At 52.7% G+C, this 13565-nt stretch overlaps 1 pseudogene; it reads left to right on the top strand.

The window, feature by feature from the left end:
* LOC133232699 (secreted and transmembrane protein 1A-like) lies at positions 1–12672 on the top strand (annotated as a pseudogene).
* The last annotated feature ends 893 nt before the right edge of the window (positions 12673–13565 follow it).

Below are 13565 nucleotides of genomic sequence, written 5' to 3' on the forward strand. Positions count from 1 at the left end.
CCCAGCATCAGGATCTTTCCAAATGAGTCAGCTCTCCACATCAGATGGCCAAAGTATTGGAGTTTCAGCTTCAACATCAGTTCCTCCAATGAACACCCAGGACTGATCTCCTTTAGGATGGACTGGTTGGATCTCCTTGCAGTCCAAGGGACTCTCAAGAGTCTTCTCCAACGCTACAGTTCAAAAGCATCAATTCTTCTGCGCTCAGCTTTCTTTATAGTCCAACTCTCACATCCATACATGACCACTGGAAAAACCATAGTGTTGACTAGTCGGACCTTTCTTGGCAAAGTAATGTCTCTGCTTTTATGGGAAGCTCGAGTGACTTCCCATAACTTGAGGTTTCCTTCCTGAATACAGGACCTGGGTGTCAGACCTGAGGTGCATGGATTCTGAATCCTTCCCACCTCCTCCTTTCCTGGCTCCGCCCTGGAATCATCATTCGGGTTTAATACAGGAGCTCCGACCTGTGCACAGACAGGCTGCAGCTGCAGGCGTGGAGGAGCCGGTTACCAGGTCGCAGGTGAGAGATGGAGGGGTGGTGGCCGGGGCTCCTGGTGTAGGATCGCACTCAAATAGGGGCTGGGTTGATGGAGATGGAGCGCTGAGCTCCCAGGCTCTGCGCTCTGCCTCTCCGCTGAAGGAGGGAAAAAGACAAAGGCTTCTCGACCTAGTGGGGAACTGCGTTTCTGCGGGGGCAGCTCCAGGCTTGACTCTGCCCTTATCTGGAGGGGCAGAGAGTTGGCATCTCGAGCTCCCGGATGTCCACCCATACGCAAAAAACCCCTGCTGTCCCGGACCACATCTGGGGTTAAACACTCACGTCCAGGCCAACACTGCGGCTCTCATACTTGTGCACACACACTCACTTTCATGCACGTATGCACTTGTGTGCACTCACAAGGGGCACACATGCACACTCAGCCCATTCTCTCACAAACAGTCATTAAAACACAGCAAAACCTGGAGAGGGGCACTCCACGGCCTCTTTCTATGCTCTCCATTCATTTTTGGTTAAGCTGCAGCAGCAATCTCTAAATTCAATTCACCTCCCACTACTGGTGAATGATCTGCAATTTGAAAGCCAATTTCCACTCCCAGTGCCTGGGGAGCCAGAGCCCCTGGGAGGCCCTCATCCCCTGGGACTAAATAGTGAAGGTGGTGGGGAGGTACAGGACCCCACCCGCCCCTGGAGGGTACAACCAGCAGGTGCAAGGAGGGGAGGATTCTCAGAGGAAGTGCCTTGTGAAAGAGAGTGAGAAGTGGCCCAGCTGATGGGCTGGCAGGTATTGATGGCCCGAGAGAGCCGCAATGATTTACAGACTCAGCCGCCAGGCTTGCAGGAACTTATTACTGCCCAGTAGGGATCCCTCCAGAGAAGGCAATGGCAACCCAGTCCAGTAATCTTGCCTGGAAAATCCCAGGGATGGAGGAGGCTGGTGGGCTGCAGTTCATGGGGCCGCACAGAGTCGGAGATGACTGAGCGACTTCACTTTCACTTTTCACTTTCATGCATTGGAGAAGGAAATGGCAACCCACTCCAGTGTTCTTGCCTGAAGAATCCCAGTGATGGGGGAGCCTGGTGGGCTGCCATCTATGGGATCGCACAGAGTCAGACACGACTGAAGCGACTTAGCAGCAGCAGCACCAGGAACCCTTCCTTCTGGCCATAGCAGCAGGGACAGGACACAGCAAAAGCTCCCTGGACTGGGGCATCCCTTCCCTCTGAGCCAGGGTTGGGGCTCCATTTCAGTGTCTCCTGAAGGTGGTTGGTTGCCTCCCTCCACACTGTTGGTGAAAGGCCTACCTGGAGAGCATGGTGCTTACCCTCCCATGTAAATATCCAGGTACATACACGTTACCACTGAGCCTTTGCGTGGGAAACCTGGTCCAGCTTCTCCTAGGTGCTGCAGGAATGGAGATCCCTGCTGACCTAGAACCCCTGGCCCCTGGTCAGCTGATAAGCCTCGAGCCACATACCTGCTGCCTCAGTTTCCCCAAGGTCCTGTGGCAGGACAAAGTGCTGGCAACGGCATGCACTTTCCAAGGTGTTCCACTGACTCCCAAATGTGATCAGGTCCCCAGTGACAGCACAAATCCCAGCTGTGTGCCCCAGCTTAACACATGGAGATACCAGCAGCTGTGACAGTGATCTGAGAGAATGGTGAATTGTTGCCTCACTTTTCCCAACTCCAGAAACCTCAGGCCCCTCCAGCTCTTGCCCCACCATGCAGTCTTCCTGTAGCACCCCCCACCCTCTGCCTTCTCACCCCGCTCTTCCCCTGTTGTGCCCTGGCCTCTCTCTCTCCCATTTTCCTGTCCTTTGCAGCATCAGAGGCAAGAGGAGGGACTCAGGCAGAGGAGTGGAAATGCCAAATTTAAAAACCCATCTGAATTTCAGATAACGAATCACTTTGAAATGTAAATATGTGGCAAATATTGCATAAAATATACCTATATTTAAAAATAAGACAGCACTGGAACCCCAGACTGATAAGGGCGGCAAAGGTGCCTGAGGACACGGGGAGCTCCTCCACCCCCAGTCCAGCTCCTCCATCCTCAGTCCAACTTCTCCATCCCAGACCAGCTCTTCCACCCTCAGTCCAGCTCCTCCATCCCAGACCAGCTGCTCTACCCTCAGTCCAGCTCCTCCTTCCCAGTCCAGCTCCTCCATCCCAGACCAGCTCTTCCACCCTCAGTCCAGCTCCTCCATCCCAGACCAGCTCCTCCACCCTCAGTCTAGCTTCTCCATCCCAATCCAGCCCCTCCATCCCAGTCCAGCTCCTCCATCCCCAGTCCAGCTCTTTGCAGACACCCCTTCCGTATTCTATAAGGTGGAAAAGTCTGTGTCTCCATTGTACAGATTTGGTTTAGTTGAGACTGGTCTATGGTTTCGAGAATCTGCCCCAACCTGGAGTTCTTCCCAGCGCCTAGGCTTTATCATCTGATGATGAAGAGCCAGGCCCACGGTGGTTGGAATTTGGGGGCAGAGCCTGGTGGGAAGGGACCCTGGCATCCTTGTCCAGATTCTGGAACCCTCCAAAGCCTTTCCTGGTGAGGACAACCTCAGGGAGCTCATGATGTTGGACTAAGAGGCTCGTGTGTGTGAGGGCAGACCCCCGCCATGGCCTGGGGAAGGCTCAGGGAAGACTGGAGGTTTGGGGGCAGCGGGAAGAGCGGCAGGGAGTCCCAGCCAGTGCCCGTCTGGGAGCCCACACCTTCAGCAACCTTGGACAACATGACAGAAGATGGCCAGGGCTCACCTGTGCACAGGCCATACTCCCCCAGGAGGACTCCAAGTGGTGGTAGAAAGTCTGTGACACTTCCTGCTTTTATACTCTTCTGGTCATTTCATTATCTGTGAGAACATACCTATAAATAGCACATCTAGTGACTACAAATGGGTATTTAAGGTGAAGCTAAAACAGATACTAATGTTTAAAAAATGAGTCAGTGTAAAATAATTTTTAGGACATAAGGGTATGTGAAAAGTGAAAGTGTTAGTCGCTCAGTTGTGTCTGACTCTTTGTGACCCCATGGACTGTAGACCACCAGGCTCTTGCATCCATGGGATTCTCTAGGCAAGAATGCTGAAGTGAGTTGCCATGCCCTCCTCCAAGGGATCAACCCGACCCAGGGGTCAAACCCACGTCTCCCGCATTGCAGGCAGATTCTTTACCATCTAAGCCACCAGAGGAGCCCACGAATACTGGAGTGGGTAGCCTATCCCTTCTCCAGGGGATCTTTCCAACCCAGGAATCGAACCAGGGTCTCCTGCATTGCAGTTGAATTCTTTACCAGCTGAGCTACCAGGGAAGAACTAATTTTTAGGACATAGGGATATGTAGTGTTGTGAAAAGTACAGAGGTTAGGGTGGGGAGGCTGGTGAGACAGGCTCTCTGGGGTGTTTTCCTGGCAGGTAGACAAAATATGAGATACTGAGAGCAGAGGGTGGTTTGGTGAGCCTGATGTAGGCTCAAAGGACCCCACAAACCTTTCCCAGGGGGCCACACCCTCGCCGCTGGAAGACACCATCCGCCCTCCCACCCGACCTCTGGACTTCAGCCTGCTTCATCCCTTTTGCTTTCCTTTTACTTGTCAACACACGCTCCCTCCCAGAGTCCAGTCGGACAGGTCAGCGTGTGTTACAAAAACACCGTTTTGCTGAGGTCACCCCTCTCCATGTCACCTGGTCCAGGTGCAGACCAAGGTTGACCTTCGACTCATTCAGCTCCGCCGGGCCCCTGCCCAGAGCTCACTGGAGGGGACTGACCGCACCCTTCGTGTGGCATCGGCCCTGCAGGGAATTCTGAGCAGGTCTGCAGGGACTGAGCACCTATTGTAGGCAGAGCATGTGGGGGCCCTAGGGGCCCTCCCCCCAGCACTGTGTGTGTGTGTGTGTGTGTCTGTGTCTGTGTGTTTCTGAGTATGTGTGCGTCTGTGTGTGTGTCTGTATGTGTGTGTGTCTGTGTGTTTCTGAGTATGTGTGTGTCTGTGTGTATATGTGTCTGTGTGTGTGTCTGTGTGTGTGTGTGTCTGTGTGTATGTGTGTTTCTGTGTGTGTGTATCTGTGTGTGTGTGTGTCTGTGTATGTATGTGTGTCTGTGTGTATGTCTGTGTGTGTCTGTGTGTGTGTATCTGTGTGTGTGTGTCTCTCTGTGTGTGTCTGTGTGTGTGTGTGTATCTGTGTGTGTGTGTGTCTGTGTGTGTGTGTGTGTATCTGTGTGTGTCTGTGTGTGTGTGTGTCTCTGTGTGTGTGTCTGTGTGTGTGTGTGTCTGTGTGTGCTGTGTGCAGGGACAGGGTGTTCTCCCAGGGAGTGGGAGTAGGATCCTGGAAGCTTCTGAAGAGGGGGTGGCTTTGCCAGGCTAGCTTCTCCTGGCTCCACATGGAGTGAGACCCTGCGTGGTTCAGGATTGTGAATGAACCCACTCATTCATTTACTTTCAATCAACGTCCTGGTGGCTCAGAGAATCTGCCTCCAAGGTGGGAGACTCAGGTTCGATCTCTGGGTCGGGAAAATCCCCTGGAGAAGGGAAGGGCAACCTACTCCAGTATTCTTGCCTGGAAAATCCCATGGACATAGGACCTTGGCAGACTACAGTCCATGGGGTCACAAACAGTCAAACAGGACTGAGTGATTTTCACTTTCACTTTTCACTCAGCATCCCAGAAAGTGTACTAGGAACTTGAAACACGACTCCTAAATTTATGGGAAGGATGAAAGCTGGACAATGGTCAGGAAAACGTGATGAGGAAAGGTTTTGAGGGGGTGAGATTCCTTCTGGATACTATAGACCCCTGGCTGTCTCCCTCCCAGAGAGACCACAGCTGCCCTTCCCACTAAGTCTCCTGGTCGCACTGGGCATTCGGTGATGATGCCAGGTCACCAGCAGGAGGCTCCCCCTGTCACACGTGAGGGATCACTGCTCTCAGAGCACAGGCTTAGGTGGCATTCTTCCTTTGGGTCCCTGGGGGGTTAGCCCTCCATGTGACCCTGAGGACACCTGTCTGCTCCAGCCTTGGGGCCAGTGGGCAGGCCTCCCTGGGAATGTATTCTTCACCCTGGGGAGACTTGGCTTGCCTCCCCATCGATAGGACACCCAGGCCCATGTTTGATGGGGAGCAGGGGGGCAAAGGCTGTTCCAAGGTCAGTGGAAGCAGCAGAGTGGCTGGGGTTCGATCGGAGACCTTGAGGAGACTGGAAACGCTGGGGTCCTGCCCAAGACTTCCTCCAGGATGGGTCAGTGGCCAGAGATGAGCACACAAGATCAATCTCCTGCCTGCTCAGGCAGCCTCAGGGGAGGACATCCTTGGGCAAGGGTCTCCCTTCAGGCAGCCCCGAAGGCTCTGGCTAGGAGGCCAGGAGTCACTGTCAACCACCAGCAAGGGTGCCTTTGGGCCTTATGGGTCGCTGGGCACCATTCTGTGTATGAGAAACTTCCAATTTAAGAGAAGTTATTTTGTAAAAAATACTCAGGAAAAGAATTGAGCAGATTTTATCTAAGGTGCCAGGAAAAGCCCCAGCACAGGAAGTTGCAATAAATCTTTCTAGAACATTCCATCACATGAGGTTCTCAGCAGCAAGTAATAGTGATGAGCTCTCTGTGCCCCATCCTGGCAATTGCTGAAAGGCAGCAGTATACTGGGTTGTGTCCACCTGTGAAATCTCAGCCTCTCTTGCATTATGCTGAGCAGGTTAGGGCAGGATCAGGGCAAGCTGCCTCTCTTCACTTAATCACCAAGTCTCTGTTAAAAAAAAATTGATTAAAACCATGTTAACGTTCTTGCAAAAAACGAATGTCCAAGGAAAGATAAATAGCCATAGAGAGAACCTGCCTTCTTGGGGTGAAAACGCATGATGGACAGCATAGTGGCCTGTACCCTGCAGCTGGCAGGGCCTGAATGGCCCCACGTGGCGGGGGTGCCTTGGCCAGGGCGACAGGGTGCTTCACTCTTCAGTGCCTCAGGCACCACTTGTCCTCCTGAAAGGAGCAACATTAGACCTGTGACATGCCACTTGCAAACACACCTTGAGGAATATTCAAGATTTGAGCATAAAAATAGACAAAATTTGACCGTGATGGATATTCCACCAATTGGGAAGCCTTTTAAAAAGGATACTCTACACAAACAAACAAAAACTACTTTAAAACAAAACCCTGAAGCTTTGAAGGAAAAGACAGACAGGACGACATAAACACGTGGAGTCCTTATTCCAAAGACAATCTGGGGAGAAATGACGATGGAAACGTACTTACCCTGGAAGGCAGTTTGTTTCTTTAAGGGGTTAAAGTCTTATAAAGCTGTAAGGAGAAGACAGACACTCCCAGGAAGAGGAGCAAAGGGTTTGCAAAGGCAGTGACAATGCGGAAATCCGAAGGGCCAGAAACAGGATGAGCTGGTCAGCCCTCCACAGCACCAGGTGTCACCAGGAAGAGGCGGAGCTAGAAGCCCAGGGGACAGGGAGCTCACAAGCTAAGACAAAGGGAATCCTTGCAGCCACTGAAGTCAAGCTTTCAGGATCGGGGGAGGCAGACCTCACCAGCAGCACACTACAAAGTGAGAACCAGACACAGAGAAATGGACAGAACGTGACCCCAGAACACTCCCTCCAGTGTTGGGGTTTGTGTCTGATTATTCTAGTGAGGGGAAAGCTGGGGTCTGGGGAAAGAGAGAGGGGCCAGTGTGAGTGTCCTGGGGCAGCCGTGACCAAGGACCACAAACAAGGGATCAAAAGAAGCAAAGTTTGCCCTCCTCCAGTTTGGAGCTGCAAGTCCAAAATCAAGGTGTCAGCACGGCTGCAGGGATATATCCTTCCTTGTCTCTTCCACCTTCTGGCAGCTCTGACATCCCTTGGCTTGTGGCCACATCCCTCCAGTCTGTGCCTCTATCAGCTCCAGGCCTCTCCCTTGTCTGTTTCTGACAGATTTCTCTCTTCTTACAAGAAAGCCAGACACATTACATTGGGGCCCACGCTGCCCTAATACGACCTTCTCTTTATTTATGGCTGCAAAGGCTGTATTTTCAAGTAAGGTCACCTTCACAGATCGTGGGTGGACATGTGTTTTGGGGCCACCTTTCACCCTTCCCTGATGGATCAGTGGTAAAGAAAGTGCCTGCCAATGCAGGAGAGGTGAGTTTGATCCCTGAGTCAGGAAGATCCCTGAGAAGGAAATGGCAACCCACTCCAATATTCTTGCAAGGGAATTCCCATGGACAGCAGAGCCTGGTGGGCTCCAGTACATGGGGTTGCAAAGAGTCAGAAATGGCTCAGTGACTAAAGAGCAACAACATTCACCCTTGTACATACAGTACAGAGGGCGAGAAGAGAGAGACAGTAGTGGGCTGTCTAACCTGATTCCACGTATGTAAAATCACATACACGTGTGTGCACAGAACTCGTGTCTCTCAGGTAACATCTTTCTTCCTCAACTACAAATGTTGTACTTATGTGACAAAAGAAGACTGTCCTTCTGACGGTAAATTAGGAATAGAAGCAAGTTTAGAAAATCAAGGGAAGCCAGAGACAGCAGCACCGTCACAGGGGTCTGGGGGCTGAGACTGTCCCTCGCCATGTCATTCTCCTTGTTTGACCCAGAGTCTCCTGGAGTCAGGACTGGGGCTGGTCACCAATGGCCCTCCGCTCCTGGAAGCAATTACATCCACACTTTCCTTTGCTCCTGGCCCTTCTGCCCAGTACCCAGCAAAGTGGAAAAGAAAAATCAGACACTGAATTCAAAACCAAAGGGTACCAAGTCCATGACATTCTGGAAAAGGCAAAACTCTGGACACAGTAAAAAGATCAATTGTTGTCAGGAGCTGGGGGGAAGGATGGATGAATGGATGGAACACAGAGGATTTTCAGGCAGTGAAGCTACTTTTTGTTGTTCAGTCACTAAGTCACATCCCATTCTTTGTAATTCCATGGACTGTAACCCGCCAGGCTCCTCTGTCCTCCACTATCTCCTGCGTTTGCTCAAATTCATGTCCATTGAGTTGGTGATACTATCTAACCATCTCATCCTCTGTATAGTACCTAATGGTAGCTACATGTCATTATGAAAAGTGAAAGTGTTAGTCACTCAGTCATGTCTGAGTCTGTCCATGGAATTTGCCAGGAAAGGCTACTGGAGTTGGTGTCATTTCCTACTCCAGAGGATCTCCCTGACCCAGGATTGAACCCTCATCTCTTGTGTCTCCTGCATCGGCAGGCAGATTCTTTACCACTGTGCCACCTGCGAAGCCCAAATGTCAGTTTTACTGGATACCAAAGCCCGAGATGAGCATTTGTTTCAGAGGAAGTGAAAGTTCAGCTTTCCAGACTGTAACTCACGAGTTCCACAGGAAGACTCTTGTTGTTGATAAAAGCAAATCTGGAGAGTGGACCAAATGTCCCCAAATGCCAATCCTCAGAATGCAAGAGTGGAAGAGGGGCTGGGAGCATCCAAGGTGGTCCTAGGCTGGTGTCAGGTTCAAGTGGCCACACGAGATTCTGTGTGTCATGACCCGTCTCTACAGGACACATTCTCAGGGAGTTTTGCATGTTTTATATAAAATTCAAGATAAACCCAGCAATATAAATGGACTTGTGTCCCAGGGACTTGTTTCCTGTCTCATCTGTGTTTCTCATCCGTCTGACAGTGGTCCCACTGCAGACATTATAAAGGTGTCGAGAAGGGTCATGACACAGTTGGGTCAGGGAGGAGCTTGGGGACCCTCGCCCACCCTGGACAGGCTGCAGCCCCTCTCACTGGCTTCCCAAGGAGCCTAAGGGAACTCTGACTCATCAGCTTTCCTTCCTTCAGGGAGTGTCCCCAAAACCAGTAAGGAGGACAAGGGACCCCTTAAAACTCATCCACGTCCTGCTGGCCATGCTGACCTCAGCATCCACTCTCCTCGCTCCCAGGATGTTCTGGGTCCTCTTGTTGTTGGCGGCCTTGAGGAGTGCTCAGAGTGGAAGTAAGTTGCATGGTCCCAACTCTGCCTGCGGGGGAAGGAGGTGGGGAGGGGGTGGGGAATGCAGCAGGGGCAAGATGGGTGTGAGAGGAGAGACCTAGATCAGGCCAGGAGGGGCCCAGGCTCCAGGTAGTGCCAGTGACCCCAGGAAGGGCAGTCACTGGATGTCCTGAGGTCCAGTCATGACTGATTCATGTGACTTTTCCCCCACACAGTCTCGGACAACCCCAAATGCACCAAGGGTGCAGTTGTTGTGCTCAGGGGCAAGCCAGCCACGATGAGCTGCAGCATCTCCAATGCCTTCTCCCACATCAACATCTCCCAGAGAGCAGACCCCACGGCACCCTGGAAGCTCATCTGCAGTGTAAAGCCCCCAGGAAACTTCTGCCAGGATGGATGGGAGCTCTGGATTTGGGATGGCGAGGCGTACCTAGTAACTGAAGAAGCCCAGGACACCCAAGCAGGGCAGTACAAGTGGAGTCTGATGGGGCGCCAGTTATATACTGAAATCACCAAACTGACCGTCTTAGGTGAGCAGGGCGGGGTGGGGGGTATTGACCCCCAAGAGCTTCTCTTTTTGAGGGGCAGGAGTGCGGAGCAACTAGGGAGGAGTGACTCCTGCCCACCTGAGGTCCCCAGAGCCACGGAGATGAGGCCTGAAGACTTCCACCCTGCCCCACTCACACCGCGGCTGTGCCCTCTCTGAACTTCTCAGGGTAGCCCCGGCACGTGTGCCTGCTCACTGTCCCCCTGTGCTCAGGGAGCTGGCGCCTCCCTCCCTATCCCCTATCCCCCCACCCCCACCCCTTGCTTTGCTGCAAACTCCCCAAGTCACCTTTGCTCCCTCCCCACAACCCTTCGCCTGTTCATACGCAGTCAGAGTCACCCTGAGTGCTGGGGACAGGAAGCAGGGCTCCAGCTTTGCCCCGGACCAGGAAGAGTGGGAGGGGCTGAGAAGGCACCCCTCAGCCTAGTGGGCCCTGGGCGGGGAACCCAGTGAGGTCTTCATGATCTCCTGTATCCAGGGCTCATCTGATACCTGGGGCAGACGGGCTGTGTCAGGGTAAGCCCTGGGCAGGCCCCTGCCAACATGCCCTGTTTCTCTTTGGCAGGGCCGCATTACCTGCACCTCACACCTTCTGTAGGTAGGTGTTCCTATCTTCATCCTGGGCTACAGGAGGGGAGCCCCCAGAAAGCCCCCTCGGGTCTTCCCTCCGCAGACACCCTCACCCTCTGTGCCTGGAGCCCTGCCCATCCCATGCACCCATGCCCCTGCCATTCTCCCACTCATGGGCTTCCCAACCACAGGCCATGTCCCCCTCAAGGGTGCCCCCAAGGTGGTGGGGGCTCCTGCACAGGTGAACAAAGGAGGGAGGGTCCGGCCCTTCCCATTTTTTGCAGGTCGGCAGATGAAGATACCCCATTCCGATCTTAATCCTGAGCACACTGAGCGAGATGCTGGTAATCTTCCCCATCCTTGCCCTGGGTGTCCTCCTCAGCCTGCTGATCTGCACACTGGCATGGTGCCGAAGGTGTGGCTCCCTGAACTTCAAGCTCCAGAAGGTATTGGCCGCTGAGCCTGGTCTGTGGGCTGGGGAGGGGTAGGGTCATCTCGGACCTGGCATACACACTCTGCCCCATGGTCTCATACCCACCGAGACTAGTGAGAGAGTGGGGAGCGTTTGAGGTCCCAGAGAGCCAGAACCCCTGCCCCAGAGGACCCCAGCCAGCAAATGCAGTCCTAGTCCCAGAACGCAGATGCCCCACCGCAGACAGGCCACGGAGTCCACACCACCCCTAGGACCCCCTAGGGGATGGCATGGGGGCTTCCTGCTTCTTCCAGGAGACCTAGTTGTGTGGGTGGGGGATGTTCCCACAGGACGACTTGTAGGCAAATGTGTCTTGCGAGGCTCTCATCCCTCCCACCCTCCCCACTTCCCCAAGTAAGAGGCTCTGAGCCTGGGGTGGGGAGCTGAGTGCACCGTGCACACTGGACTCTGCAGAGGGGACGTGCGGGGAAGAGCAAGCTGACGACTAGGAAGCTTGGCCACTTCCTGGCGTCTTCCTGATGGACATGCCAGGGAGGGCTCCTTAGCAGGTTCTGGGGCCCAAAGTGCAAAAATCTCACGTTCCATAGCACTTGACCTAACAGGACCCTCCCCTCCTCCACCCCACCCAGGCCTGGGCTCCTCCCCAGGGCAGGAGTGCCACGCTTCGGTCACCTGGGAGATGCCCCAGTCTGGGGTCCTCAGCTGATCATGGACACTCTCTTGTCTTTAGAACATGAATAAGAACCAGTTTGAGGGACCTTCAGAGAAGCACTTGAGGAACCAAAATGAGGAAATCAGTGGCCTGAGATGATGCATGAAGCCTCCTCCACCACCCCCACAGGGTAGAGCAGCCCCTCTGGATGGGAGGCCGGACAGGTGGCTGCTGGTGGAATCTGTGTCCAACCTCCCTGGTCTTCCGGAGCCCTGGGGCTCCCCTCTCTGCCACCTGCCCCACGTGCAGTCCCTTCCTGTTTCCAAACCACATCCCAAACCATATATGCCAGATGTCTTTACAAGCAAAGCTGTGCAACCCCACTGAGTGTATTCTTTGTCGTTTTTTTGGAGGTGGGCTGGGACGTCTTTTTCTCTTCCTTTCCTCTTTTGTTCCCTTATGATTTGATGACTTCCGTGATGCACTTGAATTGCTTTCTCTTTTGTGTGTGTATACCTATGATAATAGACTTCCGGTTTGTGGTGACCATGAGATTTCGATACAGCAGTCTACATATACGTGCATGAGTGTTTTCAGTTGCTGATCTCTTCTTTCCAGTGCATTTCGAACGTCCTGCGTGCGTCCTCTCCTCCTCTGCTGATTCCTGGTTTTGACCTCCTGTTTGTGTGCGTGGATGGTGTCCTACTTCTACTGCGTGTTTGCCTTTACTGGTGAGCCCTCTTACTTCATCCTTTTCCTGTTTCTCGTTGTGGCCTTTTCTTTTCAGCATAGAGAAGTTCATTTAAAGATAGAGCTGGTTGGTGGTTCATTGAATATGTTCCTAAAAGGTACATATAATGTGATAAAAAGAAGGTTTTTCTAGGAGTGCTGCCTTCCGTGCTCTGCAAAACGTCCACATTGCTAATCCTCAAGATGACTACACTAAACCTAGTAGCGAATCATCGAATGAGCTGAGAAATATATCCTTAAGTGAAGAAAACAAAAATATGAAAGAAGCGCTGCGAGTCTTACAAGCGGAAAAGCCCAACGAGGGCTTCCCTGATGGTCGAGTGGTTAACAATTTGCCTTGCAATGCAGGGGACGCGGGTTCGATCCCTGGTGAGGGAATTAGGATCCAAAGCACTGTGGGGCAGCTAAGCCTACATGCCACAACTAGAGAGCCCATGAGACCCGACACGGCCAAAAAATAAATACTAAAAAAAAAAATAGGAGTCCAAATACATGCAGAAGGCCAGATATCTGGGAGTCCTCACTCACCATGAAGAATCTCAGGTTGGATCAATGCACGGTGCCTGGCGACTGTCCTCACAGGAGGGTAACGATCCCAGAACAGCTTTGCTGGCACCCAGAGTGCAGGTCTAGAACTGACTGCATTTGCATCTCCCAGGTTAAAGAAAGGTTCGTGCCAGAAATGCTGGGTTTCTTCCACCCCCTGGGCCAGGCCCCTCAGACACAGTGGGCACGGCACGTGGGATCGCCATGCTTTGGGGGCCGTGGAAATCGGTTCCATTTTGCCTAAAACAGTCCAAAGGTGTTGATGCTTTGAAAGTCATTTAAAGGTCATTTTAATATTGCTATTACGGTGGGATGGGCTCACATTAAGTCATTCAGCCCCTTCACACCCAAGGCAGGAAACTTAGAAAGAAATACTGTGTCTGGGTCTTTGACTAATTTTAATTTTTGACTTGTTGCTTATCTGTACGTTCAAGGATTTCTCTAAAGGAAGTTTAGCTCTGAGTCCTTGCAGTGCCCTAGAGACACTTCCCCCCAGGCCCTCCTTGCTCCTCCTCAGCCACACTGGCCCTCTTTCAGGCCCTCAGAAACCCCAGGCATTCTCTGGCCCTGGGGACCATGTGTGTGCTGATGCCTCTGCTTGGAACCCTGT

This window comes from Bos javanicus, chromosome 19 (genome assembly GCF_032452875.1).
Source record: "Bos javanicus breed banteng chromosome 19, ARS-OSU_banteng_1.0, whole genome shotgun sequence".
Taxonomy (NCBI): Eukaryota; Metazoa; Chordata; class Mammalia; order Artiodactyla; family Bovidae; genus Bos; species Bos javanicus.